The 14,201-nt window shown below is 45.6% G+C and overlaps 1 protein-coding gene across 1 annotated transcript in view; it reads right to left on the reverse strand.

Moving 5' to 3' along the window:
• The window catches only part of LOC125287869 (C-terminal-binding protein 2), an 80,956-nt gene extending 66,782 nt beyond the window's left edge, over positions 1-14,174 (reverse strand). The window contains exon 1 of the mRNA XM_048233925.1: positions 13,852-14,174. The gene's annotated coding sequence lies outside the window, so the exon portion shown is untranslated. The remainder of the gene's footprint in view (positions 1-13,851) is intronic.
• Positions 14,175-14,201: the final 27 nt, after the last annotated feature.

A 14,201-nucleotide genomic window follows, 5' to 3' on the forward strand; every position in this document is an offset into this window, starting at 1 on the left:
AAATGTGGCCTGCAACATGCAGTGGTGATCCAAATCCACCCCAACCACTGCAAACCAACTCACTGCTTAAATAGACTGCTTGCTTCAAGTGACAACTGCAGAATCTGGACACGCAGAGAACCATGAAAACAACTAGTGATATGCCCAGGTGTCTATGCCCTTCAAGGTCCACATTTATTCTCTTGGCTGGGCAAAAGAAGACAAAAGACGATAAGACAGCAGGGTGGCTACCTCGGGTATTTTTGTAATACGTTTTGTTTTATGTTTTGTTTCTTGACTCTGGTAACATTCAACCCTTGCCCTGCTGGAGTTGACAGCTCACATTACCAAACGGACCTGAGACAGCTATGCCCCAGAGGCCCCAGAAAGGCTTACAGCCCAGACTGTGGAGCTCTCGGGCTGAAATACCCACAACGCTTACCCCCTTCCCAACTCTGCAGGCAAACTGAGGCTCGTAAAACCACCTGTAAACTTTAAACTGAACGGTGCTTAGCAAAACCATAAAATGTGTTCTGCTAGTCCTGTGTGTTTTAGTTTTGCGTTCTACCTGGAGAGTACTCAAGGGGCTTGTCAAATTTTATGGATGTTGGAGTTTCTTTAGCGCTTTTCAGTATGATTTGAAACTTTTTGCAACACTGTATGTAAACCACATGTACTGAGACTCTTCAGTCTTTTCATTTGATGACTGCATTGTATCTTAGCACAACAAACAGGCATACAAATACAACTTAACAAGAGATTTGCCACAAGACACAAAAAGATTCTAAACTTCAGAGGGACTCACTACACCAATTCATAAAGAAAGCGATTTTCACATGTTCTTCAAATGAACCACATCTAATGAATAAGCATCTGTATTATGGTCTTATTGCCTTCATGCTCCCCCTGTACAGTTTATGAAAGCCTCTTATTTAAAGCACTGTGAGGTTTCTGGTTTCTGTTACTTCCAATACAGTTCTGACACTTAATATAGCATCTACCCATACCAAGTACATATGATGTGCTCAATACAGACAGCATTTATTAAACAGTCTAACTTGTGAAAAGAAACAGGGGAGTACTTGATCCACCTGCTTTCAAGCATCAGAGTGGAGTTTCAAACTTTTATTCTACAAAGACAGAGCTGCCATTGTTTTGAGTGGGAGCGAGCAAGAGAGAGAAAGAGCGAGAGAGAAAGAGAGCGGGAGAGAGAGAGAACAGCGAAAATGAAAAAAGCCATCTTGACAACTCAGCCATTTTCTCTCTCCCTCTCTCTGTCTATCCTCATCAGGGCTTGGCTGGCATAATGACTGAATATGCAGGACTGCCGCAGAGCTGAGGTCAGTGCCCAGTCTCCTGCACAACTATTGTTAGACCACACTTAAAGGAACATGCCAACTTCTTAGGAAATTAGCTTATTTGCTGGTTGCCTTTAGATAAAGGGATACATGAGTATGTGTGTGTGTGTGCAATAACACAGTGCAACACCCTTAGCCAAGCTTAGCATAATTCACTGGAAGCGGGATTTAGCTCCATTTTAGCTATAGGCTAACTGGTCTAACCTATTTCCAGATAATTATTCTAAGGTAGGCTAACGGTGTCACACTGGGCTATTGCACACATTTGTTTATTGCAGGAACTATGACTGGTCTTTGTAAGAAATGTTCATGATTACTACTGAAGCACAGTCTATTTTTATTGGAGTTAAAAAAAAAATAAAAAATAGGCAAAAACACCAAATCACCCTGCTGCACTTTACAGACTAAGATTTTTCAGGATCAATTTTTTTCTGGCAAGTAAATAACACACCCGAGTGTTCTAATGTAGTTCAAGGTATTGAACACCCCCCACCCCAAATCCTCTCTTGAAATATTCTGTTTTCAGCAAGTTTTCCTTTCTGTCGCACTCCTCACAATAGAGCAAGTGTGAGGGGTTGGGCAGATTGTGGCGCGCTACGGAGCAGAGAGAGAGCTGGGAGGAGAAGCAGTCAAAGCGAGCTCAAGTCAAAGCCCTTCCCTGGGAGCCATCTCAGCTCCAGCCCTAAGCCCTCAGCGCTGACACTGTGGAGGCAAAAAAGAAAACCAGGGGGCACACGGCAGAAACATTAGTGCACAGCAAACACCCGCCAAACTGCACACTACACAGAAAAAGAGTTTGGTCAAACAGAAAAAGGCGCTGTGCTGCTAACAAACCTGTTTTCAGTGAAAAGAAAAGATTGTGGATAATTTAGTCCACATTGGCCCAAGTGAGATGCTTCAAAAACAGAAATGGAAAATGCATATGCAGACAAATACACAAGACGCTCTTTCAGCTGACACAGGCAAGCACCTTCACACAGAGGTGTGTCCCAAAATCAGGGTGTGGGTGTGTGTGTGTGTGGTGAAGTGTAACCTAGAAAAAGACTCGTGCCTGGAGACCCACCCCTGTTTCTAACTAGTTGCTGCCTACCGTACCATCCAGGAACCATCATGTTCTTCCTGGAGCCACCCAGTAGACTCAGTCATTAAACAAACAAACAGAAAACAGGACCAGAGAAGAAAATCTGTTGAATCTCCTCACATTCAGCACATTAGACCGCACTCCACTAGAATGAAAACCTTGTACCTAGCAGCAAACACACTCAGTACGACACATCGGCGGTGCGGGAAGCCTTGCGACTGCATAAAATCCAAAATTCCATAGGGCTGCTCCATTCCTTGTGTGAGTAGGACCCCACCTGTAACATAGCCTACATTCTGAACCTATAGAGGCCAGCTTCTGTTCCCCATTTGATGAGGTGCGGAACTCAATCATTACACAATACTCGCTCGTTATCACCATGTTCATTTTTTAGTGTAATGAATTATGTAATTGCACCATTAATCAGGACCAGTGCTACACACACACACACACACACACACATTTGTTTAATTATGGAAAATGACTCCGCTAAAAACTGATGTGCTTACAGTGGCACTGGATGTGTGTGTGTTTGTCTGCGCTGCACATGCATACACTTGTAGTGGGACACTGAGAGGCACGGAGGGAAGTTTTTTAGAATGGTTTGTTTGCCACAGTGATTTTAAAGGAAAGATGAAAGATTTAAGGGAAAGATGTGCGTGTGTGCCCCCCCCACCAACCAACCAACCAACCAACCAACCACACACACACACAGAGAAGCATGGCATGAGAGTGTGAATACTGAGCAGGCAGATTGCATGCCCACTAGCCAAAATGCTGAGGCACTCCAGGAAACCAGTTTGACCAGCTTCTACTTGGATTCCACACCATCAGAGAGGCAGTAATAATGTTTGAACATGCATCCAAAAGAACATGCCACAATCACCACAACATAGACTATAACAATATAAACATCACATAATCTCAAACTGAGACTAAATAAAAAAAACAAGAAAAAAGAAAAAGTAAAACTGCTTGTTCAATAGATACAAAATATCAAGACCGAAACCACCTCAACCTGATTTCCACTGCTGATAGACACGTTTTAAAATTGCACATCTGCACACTGACCATTCTGTGTGTGTGTGTGTGTGTGTGTGTGTGTGTGTGTGTGGTGGGGGGGCATTCTCCCCTCCCCCAACTAAATGGGCACACATAACAACAAAGAGGCCTAATATAACCATTAGCAACAGTGCTTTCTCTTCCACACTCTCTCTCACGATTAAATCCTCCACTACAGCACTGGGCTCGGTCAAAATGTGGCCAGTATGGCCACCCTTTTTTTTCTTCCATATATCTGGCCTCTCTCCACACACACCCTCCTCAACACACACACACACACACACACACACAGCACGGCACCTCCTGCCACAGCACAGGAGCATTGACACACACAAAAGATAAGGAAAGAAAGCTACAGTAGGGAGATGGGGAGGCAGAGAGCACATTCACTTGGCTGAAGTGGCATTTAAATAGGCAGACGCCATTTTCTCCCAGGCTGTGCACACCCCACCCCCATCCTCTCCTCCTCTCCACTTCTTTCTTGCCCTTCCTCCTCTCCTCTCCTCCCCTGCACTATAATTTAAAGCCGTCACAAACAGATTCTCCTGGCAGACCTTTGGAAATGTCAACTTCCGTCAAGGCACCATGGCTGCTTCCTCAACAAGCCCTTGCAAAACGTACCCAAGTGAAAGATGAAGGAGCAGCATGCCTCACTGTCTTGCTAACACTCATGAACTCACTCACTCACTCAAAGACCGATGATGACGATAACCCCAAAACAATACCATGACACCCCAAAACAATACCAGAACATGCTCAGAGATCTGATCGCTTGTTCCACACACACACACACACAGCAAGGCATGCCAACAGATTAATAAAGTAGGATGTTAGTAACACATCTGATCCAGTCGGACTTCATAACCCCTTCATTTCATTACAGCAACATTATGATTTGAGACATGAGTGTGGCTGTGACTGCATGTGTGTGTGTGTGTGTGTGTGTGTGTGAGGGCCAGGGGAGATGGTGGAGGCAATGCAGGGGTGGCTGAGGCCATCCTTAAAAATATTTTTGTTTGCAGTAACAGCCAAACATTTTTTAAAATGGGTCGGTAGGTAGGTCAATATTTTTTTTTTTCAAGATTCAAAGTAAAAAAAAAAGTTCAATTTTGGTCATGTTGATTACCTAGGAATGAATTTACACAAATGTGCATATCGTTGGCGTAACTGGCTGGGTCTTCAACCCGTGCCTTCAAACAACATTGCAAACCTCATTCTGATGCAGGTTATATAGACCAGCCTTTCTCAAACTTCTTTGACCTGAGGCCGGTCATGGCAGACTTTTTGGGTCATAGGGCTCATCTACATGTACCCAGAAAAGAAGGCTACAATAGCTCTTGGCCACGTTATATTGAAATTTGACTATACAATACTCAATGCTATACAGTGTATTATACAGTCTCTGCTCTGTTTCTAAGGAAGTTCCAAAAACAACGTCGTTCTATTAAGTTTCGTTAAATAAATAAATAGCCTTCCAACAGGTTGAAGCGGAGCTTTGATACCAACGTTATCGATTAGTTTCAGTTTCTCTCACAAGAGAGCGGCGCATTGAATGAATGCTCATACCACCACTTAATTGTAGGGCTCCATGTTTAATGACATCGATAGCAGAAACGTTTGTTTTCTTTTTTTTCGCCGATCCGCGGGTTTCTTGATCAACTGCGCAGCAAATTATCAGATGAAGCACCGGGCCTAATTTCACTCCACGACTCAGCAGTCTCCATGTTGCGGACCCATATTTTGAGAAATGCTGAATAGACCACAACCCATTTCAATACTCTGACACGGTCACCGCTAGACTAGGGGAGAAGGGATGAGAAAAGATCTGGCCACAGTTCTTCCAGAACACCGTAAAGCGTTATCAGTTTGTGTGAATGAAACGGTGACATCGCGTGAAAACCAATGGTGTAGAGGTGACGCCACAGGTTTTTTTTAAGTGAGCCACGTTTGCATGTAGGCAATTTATATTCACAATACTTGGGCCTACTAAAATAACTATTATTTTATTGCATTTGTATTGGTTGTTTAGAGTAAAAATAAAAACAATCGGTCGGTATTAACGCAAGTTTACAACCGGCAAGTCGGTCGGACTAAAAGGGGAAAAAAAAAGAGGCTAACAGAAGGCTAACAGAACGCAGCTGACACCTACAAAAAAAAACCTACCAACACACACACACCTATGAGTTCACACACCGACCTACAGAGCACACACACACGCGCGCGCGCGCACGCACGCACACACACACACACACACACACACGTGTGACTATGCATACACAAACACACACACACACCCCCGCTGGGTTTACAAACACACAAACATGTCCCCCACTGGGCTTACACACTCAAACATGCATGCACACACACACACTGTGCCCATACTCAGCGAGTCTACAGATGTAGTCCACAGAAATCAGCCTCATTCAGATCTGCTAAAGACACAGTGGAAGAGTGGGAGAAGAGAAGAGTGGGAGAGGGCTGGATAAGGGGAGGGAGGGAAAATACAGAGGAGAAGAGCGTTCTTTTTGTTTCTCTTCTCCAACATGTCTGTGGTGGTACCATCTAATCTTGGTTACCACAGCTGCAGATATTGTCTTGCAGAAAAAGAAAAAAAACAAACGTGTTTTTTGGATGCCATTCCCCCCCCCACTCATTTTCTCTCTTCTTACTCTTCCTCCCGCGCTCCTCCTCTCCCCTCCTCCCATCCTTTCGTCTCAGGCCAGGCATCTTGGCTTTAATATGGCTGCCAGTGTGGTAGCGGCCGTTTAATAACAATGCAATAGTTGCTCCCAGCAGTGCGCCCGTGTGGCTGGCGCTCCCTGCCGCGTGCAGATGGCACATTGTCTGCGCTTTCCCAAACACGTCCCCTCCCTCGCCATCCCCACTCACTGGCCACTGGCCCTCTCTGCCCCTGCACTGGGCTTGCAATGCCCGCGCCCTTACTAAATAGCCATTACTGTCTGTGAGAACTTAAGTAGGAATGGCCCTGCTGAGGTTAACAGCATCAGTGTTGGTTTCCTTTCACGTGTGGCCATTTGAGCTTGTTGTCACTTCAATCTCTACCCCACACACACACACACACACCATAGATCTCTCACATCCGTTAGCCTACTCTCTTCAATCTAATGATCCCACCAGACTATCTGATGAGCTCGACATGACTTCGGACAAACACGATAATGACCTCCATCAGTCAGTCACCTTGCCAAATGCCAAATTCAGACACGGACACCGGCTTCCCTCCAAAACACCCTATTCCTGTCCTCTAGTTGTTTTCCTGTTTCTTTGCTGGGAGGCCAATCAGTGCGGTCATGGGCGGAAGTGGCAGGTGATTAAGTGTGTGTGCTGAGGCTCGCCTGCACAACCTGCCTTCATTACATCTGGAACCAGGAGAGGCCCACTGGGCCTCTGGCTCTTGTCATTTATGGCACATCACTCATTCATCAGCTTCACTTCCCATTGCTCCTCGGCCCGCTCCTCTGTCAAGCTGTCCTCACCTGTGAGGCGTCATGCAGCACTTCTGCATTCTGTTCATCCATCCACTCCTGGCTGCTCGTCTCAATCCTCGTCCCCCTTCCCCTGAACCCCCGCTACCAGCGACAGCCGTTAGCCGAGCGCTCCGGTGGCAGAGTTCACAGTGCCCGTCTGCCACGGCTAATGATAATAACCCATTTGTTTTTCAGAAGAAAAAAAAAAAAGGGCAAGGTCACCGGCGCTCTGTGGGCTCGAGCAACAGAGTGCAGCCCGGCTTGCTAGCGCAACAATCACAGCGAGCGGCGCGCGGCTCAAGGATCTGGCCCATTTCCGCCCGGGACGCCTCGGGCAGGGACTCCAGAGAACGCTCCCAAAAACAGCATTCCACATAATGATGCAGCAGGGAGAAAATAACACACAAACAATGGCCATGGTGAGCAGAGCACGCAGGCTGGTCTCCTGGGTCTTGTTGGAGAGTCAGCACTGGGCTGAGCAGACATGGCTGCAGCCTCGCTAATGACAGACGAAGCTCCAGCCTCTACAGTCTCCTGCACCGTGCCCACCTCCTCTCCTGACACAACTCAGCTGTCTATGAGCACGCCATTCCTCCAGTCCAGAGTCTCTCTCTCTCTCTCTCTCTCTCTCTCTCTCTCTCTCTCTCTCTCTCTCTCCCCACTCCTGCACTCTCCCGGTTCCTGGGAACGTGGACCGCCATCTGTCCCCCTCCCCCCCCATTCCACGGTCAGAGCAGTAGGCTGGGGAGCGAGCTGTACAGTTCTGGCACGCCTGACTTCCTCTGATCCAGCACAAATGTTTGGAGACATTACATAAGGTTTAGGGCATGTATCGGGTGAGGGGCTATCAGGCCAGCTGTGTCTGCAGCATGTAAGGCCTCAAGACGACCACGGGGAGGCTAGTTCCAACTAAAACTCACTCACTCACTTACATGATTACTACACAACACTGATACGCATCAGCCATATTCACCTGCATCACTGGCACAAGCATCACTACAAAAATGGACTATCACCTTCACAGACATACACGGTTCTTCCGGGTGACACATATGAGTCATTCCAAATAAATATAAAAATAGACAAATAAATACATAAATAAATCAATTCAAGCAAACACATTTTGTTGGGGCCTCTTTTTTCCTTGTGGTGTGTATGTGAATGTGTGTATCAGTATGAATAAGTATGTGTGCCTCAGCTGCGAGCAAGCAGAAACCAGGCATGGCATGTAGCGACCTACACCTGCAGGCTCATTTGCATGTTATTAATTTTCCGCCTGTCCATCTCCTTCCCCAGTATGCTGAGAGTTCAACAGGCGAACAGACAGCGCTTGGAAACAGACACACATTTTGCTCCCTCTCTCTCACCCCCCTTCCCCGAAGAGACAAATAATAAAAACCTGCAAACGCCAAGTGACAGAATAGCAAAGCCCATCTGCACCATGTTAATGCTCCTGCTTGTTTGTTTTGGGCTGCGCAGCGCCCTGGAGGGAGGGTGAAGACGCCTCTTCCCTCGCTGTGCTCTCCTGCTCAGGTAAAGCCCTCTAACCCCCCAGAGCACCATTCTTGTTCTATTCCCGGAGAGAGTGCTGATGTGTAAAGCAGCAGGTAAACATGCCCAGAGAGAAGGGGGAGAGTGGCACAAACAGCCCAGGAGGAGCAGCACCCAGGGAGGCAAAGTGGGCCCCTAACCCTGCCGTCACCTACCCAACAACAACCAGATTAACCATCTGCACTTTATTTGTTTGTAAATTCTGATGAGGTGTCTGTGTGCACACAAGAGAGCACTACAGTCCTTACAGAGAGTGTTTGAGCTGGCTGAGGCCATTGTATTATTCAAGACGATGGCACATTTTGAGGGACATGGATTTTATATTTCCCCCACAAACGAACACCTGCACACAAACACAAAGAAACCTCATCGTTAAGAAGATGCTCTTCATCACGTCACTGAGAGTGAAATGAAGTGACATCAATCTCATCCAAGAGCCCAGCTCTCATGCGTTTAACCTTGAGAGTGATAAACATATCTGTCTCGACCAAACACATCTTCACAAAAGACACACAGAGAGAAAGGGAGTGTGAACAATGAAAAAGAAGAGCGTAAATGATAAAAAAAGAAATGTAAGTGCTGACAGCCTCACAAAAGCCAGAGTGATGGTATTATTTAACAGGTCCCTCCCTCTGTAGCCGATCATCTGTTATAATTGCATTTCACTCGAGTCTATTCTTTTTCAACACAGCTATACAATTGAGCAGTTCTTCAATGCCCCATAAGAAAAAAAACTTTCTTCTCTTTAAAAATCACTGAAAGCCCTTTTGTGATTTCCCTGTGAGAAATCCGTGGCAAATTATGTAACCGCCATTCAAAGAGCACAGCAATTAATATGCATTTATAGAATATTAAGTTGTAATTGAAACAAATATTAGGTTAAGTGTAATTTTGTTCTTCAATGTTACAAAAATCAGTCAGGCCCAGTTCAAGCAGGACACACACTCTTGAACCGAGACAGGTTGCAATGAAACTCACTTACACACAGGCTTCAGCAAACCTGTTAATTGACTACAGGTTAAGCTACAGCAGTAACACTTTTAAAAGGCTTGTCTATTCATTATTCATTCATATCCAATTAGCACTTTTAAGCGTGATGGCAAAACATTTGTAGTTCTTGACCTAGTCTCCATCTCCTAAGCGCATGCTACATAGAGAACTCCCCGAGGTGTCGGCCCTCTTGGTCTCTCGCTCCCTTTCAATCCTCTCTTGCTCCCTCTCGCTCTCCGAGTCCTCCTCTTGGGCTCACGCTGCTAGATAAGCGCCGTCTCTCCTTTTCTTCCTTCACCTGATCACACACTAGCCTGCCTGCTCCCGTGGAAGAGACATTCACAGATGCAATTACTCCTCTCCTCCGTATTCCCTGGCATACTCTCACGTTCCTGCCATGCCCAATGAAATCAAACACAGAAGGGAACAGCATCACAGCCGCAATCAAATGGAAGACTGCCAACGCTAACTAAATGAAAAACCTTTGAATCATAGGAGGAAAAAGCTACAACTTTATCATGCTCATTGGTTGAAGAGATCATAATTTTTACCCTCTGTGACTAGTTGACAGCACAGTTCCTTGTTTCTTCCTCCCACTGTCAGGGAGACAATACAACTTAAGGATTTTGCAATTTTACAAATTCGCGGATTTGCTGTAGTTGCAGGTTGCAAGTTTCTTTTATTTTTGCTATATTTAAAAAAGGCAAATGTTCTGCATTATTTGTTAATGCTTTCTTAACATGTTCATCAAAATCAATGCGATTTCTAATCTAAGAAATCCTACAGCAAATTCAGTCACATTTGCCAGCAACAATCAGAACAAGCAAGATTCTGATGGGACTGAATACAGTGGTTCAAGTCCATGTCCTTGGAGTAGGACAGCTGTGAGGGGACCCCCCCCCCCCCCCCTCTTCTCCCTAATGTTTCCCACAAGCCACTGCCAGGAAGGACTAGTCTCGGCGGAAAACAAGAGAGTTTCTTTCCCCTTACCCTCTCCCGCTCCTTTTCACTCAGGCAGGCGGTAAGGGTGTTTCAGGCAGGGAAACCAGGAGGGTAAGCTTACTTGCTGTTGCACTCCAACCTCAGAGTTATCCAAGGAGTTTTCATTGCAAATTAGTCAAATCACTCTCCTCCACAATTCAGGGTTAACGACCACAATGCTAAGTCTCTGACAAGTGTTACATTCATAGTAAACTAATGCTAGAGTCATACTAGACACTTTAGGAGAACACCAGGGAACATAAGAGATCTACTGAGACCAATTAAATCATATATTGAAATTGACCCCCTTACTATTCTAGCCAGAGGAAACATGGAAGACACACATTTAAAGAGGTGTGTTCACAATGTTGGCTCAGTCAACTTTTCTCTTTGCTAATTTGTAGCTTTTTTCCCCCTCCTCTTTTATTTTTAATAAGTCTTCCTCTCTTAGCTGTCTGCCAAGCCAACACCACGCCTAGAGTAAAGAGGATGACTCCTCCAGACACAACCCAGTTAAAGACGAGTCAGACACATCACACACACACACAACCCTACACACACTGTGCATACTTATCCACAATGCTCAGGATCCAGGTCATCTCAACATGACCAACACTGACCAGGGCAATAAAGCCCACGCTCTGTCTGCCATGAGGAAAACAGGCAGTCTCCTCTCAATCGCTGACCACAGGAGAAGTGAGGCTCAACCAGAAAAGGGTCCCTCCTTTGGGCGGGAAGAGCAATGGTGTAGTGGAAAAGGGGGGAAGGGAGGGGGCATGCAGAGGGCATGTTTAGCGCTTTCCTTTCTCAGCCAACAATCATACAACACCAGCCCTGAACTATATGCCCAAGCCCTGCGCTCCTCCAGCCCAGTTATGTCAAAGGTGTAGGCTCATAGTCAGGGTGGAAGCCCTCATAAATCCTGCTATAATGACTGCAATGAGAGAAGGTTTTAGCAGGGGTCTTTGCGGGCTCTATACTCCTCTACTGACGAGAGCAAAGGGAGTGTCTGTGGAGCATGGGGGTGGGTGGGTGCATGATGGTCATAAATATTGCAGGGGCGAACAGAGGTTCCTTTTGACTGCCTTAAGTCATGGGGTGAACGTCAGCACCACCAGTTGTGGACATGAGCAGAATAATGGAAGTACTCAAACTATACTTAAACAACTGGAGCAACAGAGACTGAACTTTATTCAGCTTCCTGTTCACTGAAACCACCATCTTAGAATTTTTGACAACTTCTGCCAGGAACCCTAGTCTACTCTTTCCCTCGGATATGCGGCCTTAGTGATAAATTAACCGATGGGCAGGAATGCACACCTCTTGGGAAGTTTCCTGATAGGTTTGTCTGTTGAAATTGTAGTTGCTGATTAAAGAGCCCAGGAGAGTCAGAGACCCCACCACAAAAAAGCTTTTTTTGTGATAGCAATCAGAATTTAAAGCCAGCTAGCTTACGCATTCCAAAAAGTACAGCTTGCAGAAAGGAAAGCCAATTATCTAAAGTATCCAAAAAAAATGTACCACTTGAAGCTGCTTAACTTCTGTTGTTTCCCTCCATTTCTGCGGTCACTATTATTAAACTGTTGAGATCACCTCGAAAGAGCTTATTTCCCTTTGTTACTTGGGGTATGTGTGATGGGAATTAACAGGTTGTTGGTGGTGGTGGGGTCTGCATAGCTAATGCTCTTACAGTGAGAAATTTGGCACGGGCGACCGATTTGGATCTTTCTCAGTGTGGGACCGGACCTGTACCTGAGCGGAGTCGGTGAGTCCAAGTACTAAAGTAACACAGAAAAGTCGTGAGGAAATGCTTCGCCAGCTCTTGGGACTGCCCCCTGCCCAATGGGCCTTGCCTGAAAAGGGGGCTTTGTAGTATTGAGATGTCGACCATCTTAAATGTTTCCTTGACAATGGCTGCAGAGAGAGCAGATGTCCAAGCTGCACACATCTGTGGGTCTACGCATATCCCCCCAGGCCTGCTCTCCCGCCCTCCCTTTCACTCAAACTCCCACACAATAGGCTTCTTTCCAAGGACACTCTCCATTCAGCTCACAAACATCAATCAATCAGATTCCAAAAAAAGGGAAATCCCTTTTAATGCATTTCAAGAAAGTGGTGCCATAAGAAGTTTAACATGTTATGCTGAAAAATTATTGCCGACTGCTGTCATATCAGATGATTACACAATACTATATCTTCATGTATAAAGTGTAACGGATTCAGTAATTGCAGGAACAGGTCTTCAGAGTCGCTAGCACATGTCATTGATTTCATTTGATCAAACTGACGCGTAATATGGGTCATACCGGTAGTTCAAGTGCTGAGACTGTCGTGGATGACAGTGCCGCCAAAAGCCTTGGGGTGCAGGACTTGCAAGGAAGCTGGCCTATTCATTCGGATACACTGTAGCTAGACTATGTACACCAAAATAGGTAACCACATTTGCGAATGTGCAAATAAATCCTAACGAAAGTGAGATCACAATGTAGCCTATCGTCTGTTGAAGCCGTGCCATAATAGTGGCAAACGTTCACGATTCAAACCAGGCGTGTGTGTGTACCAGGCTGGGTTACAAACCGCGTGAGCAGAAACCGTGATGTTTCATAGCCTACTTTTTAATCTCACATTATCGAACTCCGCCCCACAAAATTTGGGGTAGAGCATGTGTCGGTTGCCGCCCCCTGCATGCCCTCAAAAACTTGGGGCACATAGCTAATAGCTCGGGACTCATGGCTAATGGTTCATTGTTGTAACGTCACTATGTCCCAAAGCAGGCCAGTTATTACAGGGCAAATATATAGCGAGCAAATGTAACATTATTGCTCATGTAACGGTAGTCGAACTGAAAGCTTAATCTCCATTCTAAGCCACGATAAGATGTTTAAAAGTACAAGTGTGAGAGATGCTTCTGATGACGCTATTCCATATAAGCTGAATTCCACGGAAGAACACCCATTGTGCCCAAGACCCTATCCAGCCACGATACGTCCACATGCCGTTTTTGAAAACATTTACGTCTTACTCGTCCTAAATGAATCGATTGGGCAGTTACAAACAGACTTAACGCCCACGAAATGTTGGTCTCAAATAAAGGTGAAAACGGCTAATGTGATTCTGCTCGCTTATTTTGACAGTGCGGCTTTACGTGGTCAAAAATGTCCTTAACGTTCCATCCAATCTTTCCCCTTCCTTTTCTTCGTGGCGCAGTCAAGCGAAAACACATGGCCGTAGCCGAGGCACTGGGCTACATGAAGCTAACGTTATGGGAAATACCGCCAAACACGTTGGCCTACGTTATTTACATTGAAAATGGCAAACAATCGAACATCTCAGTTTCAGGATATTTCGAGACAAATCTTACCTGAATATATGAGGTCTGTTTGCAAGTTTAGAAACGGACTTCAGGCGCCCACGAACACCATCATCCGCCCCTCAAGAATGCTTCCTAGCGATTTTGATTTTTAAAAATAATGTTCCTCCTTTAAATGACAAAAACTTAATCCTTTCAACGCCGATAGTGTTTTCGTAACCTAGGCTAAGACAGTTTTCGAAACAATCTGGAGTGAGTCGAATAATTTAGTAGAGTTGGGGAAAATAGGAGGTGGTGAGTGGGTAGTCCCTCTTTACAAGCCTTTAAGGTGGCTGAGAAACGTTGGGTGTTCTGTTTTTTTTTTTCTTTATCTTGCCCTCGCTCTCTCTATCTCTCCCACT

The sequence above is a fragment of the Alosa alosa genome, chromosome 22, assembly GCF_017589495.1.
Source record: "Alosa alosa isolate M-15738 ecotype Scorff River chromosome 22, AALO_Geno_1.1, whole genome shotgun sequence".
Lineage (NCBI taxonomy): Eukaryota > Metazoa > Chordata > Actinopteri > Clupeiformes > Clupeidae > Alosa > Alosa alosa.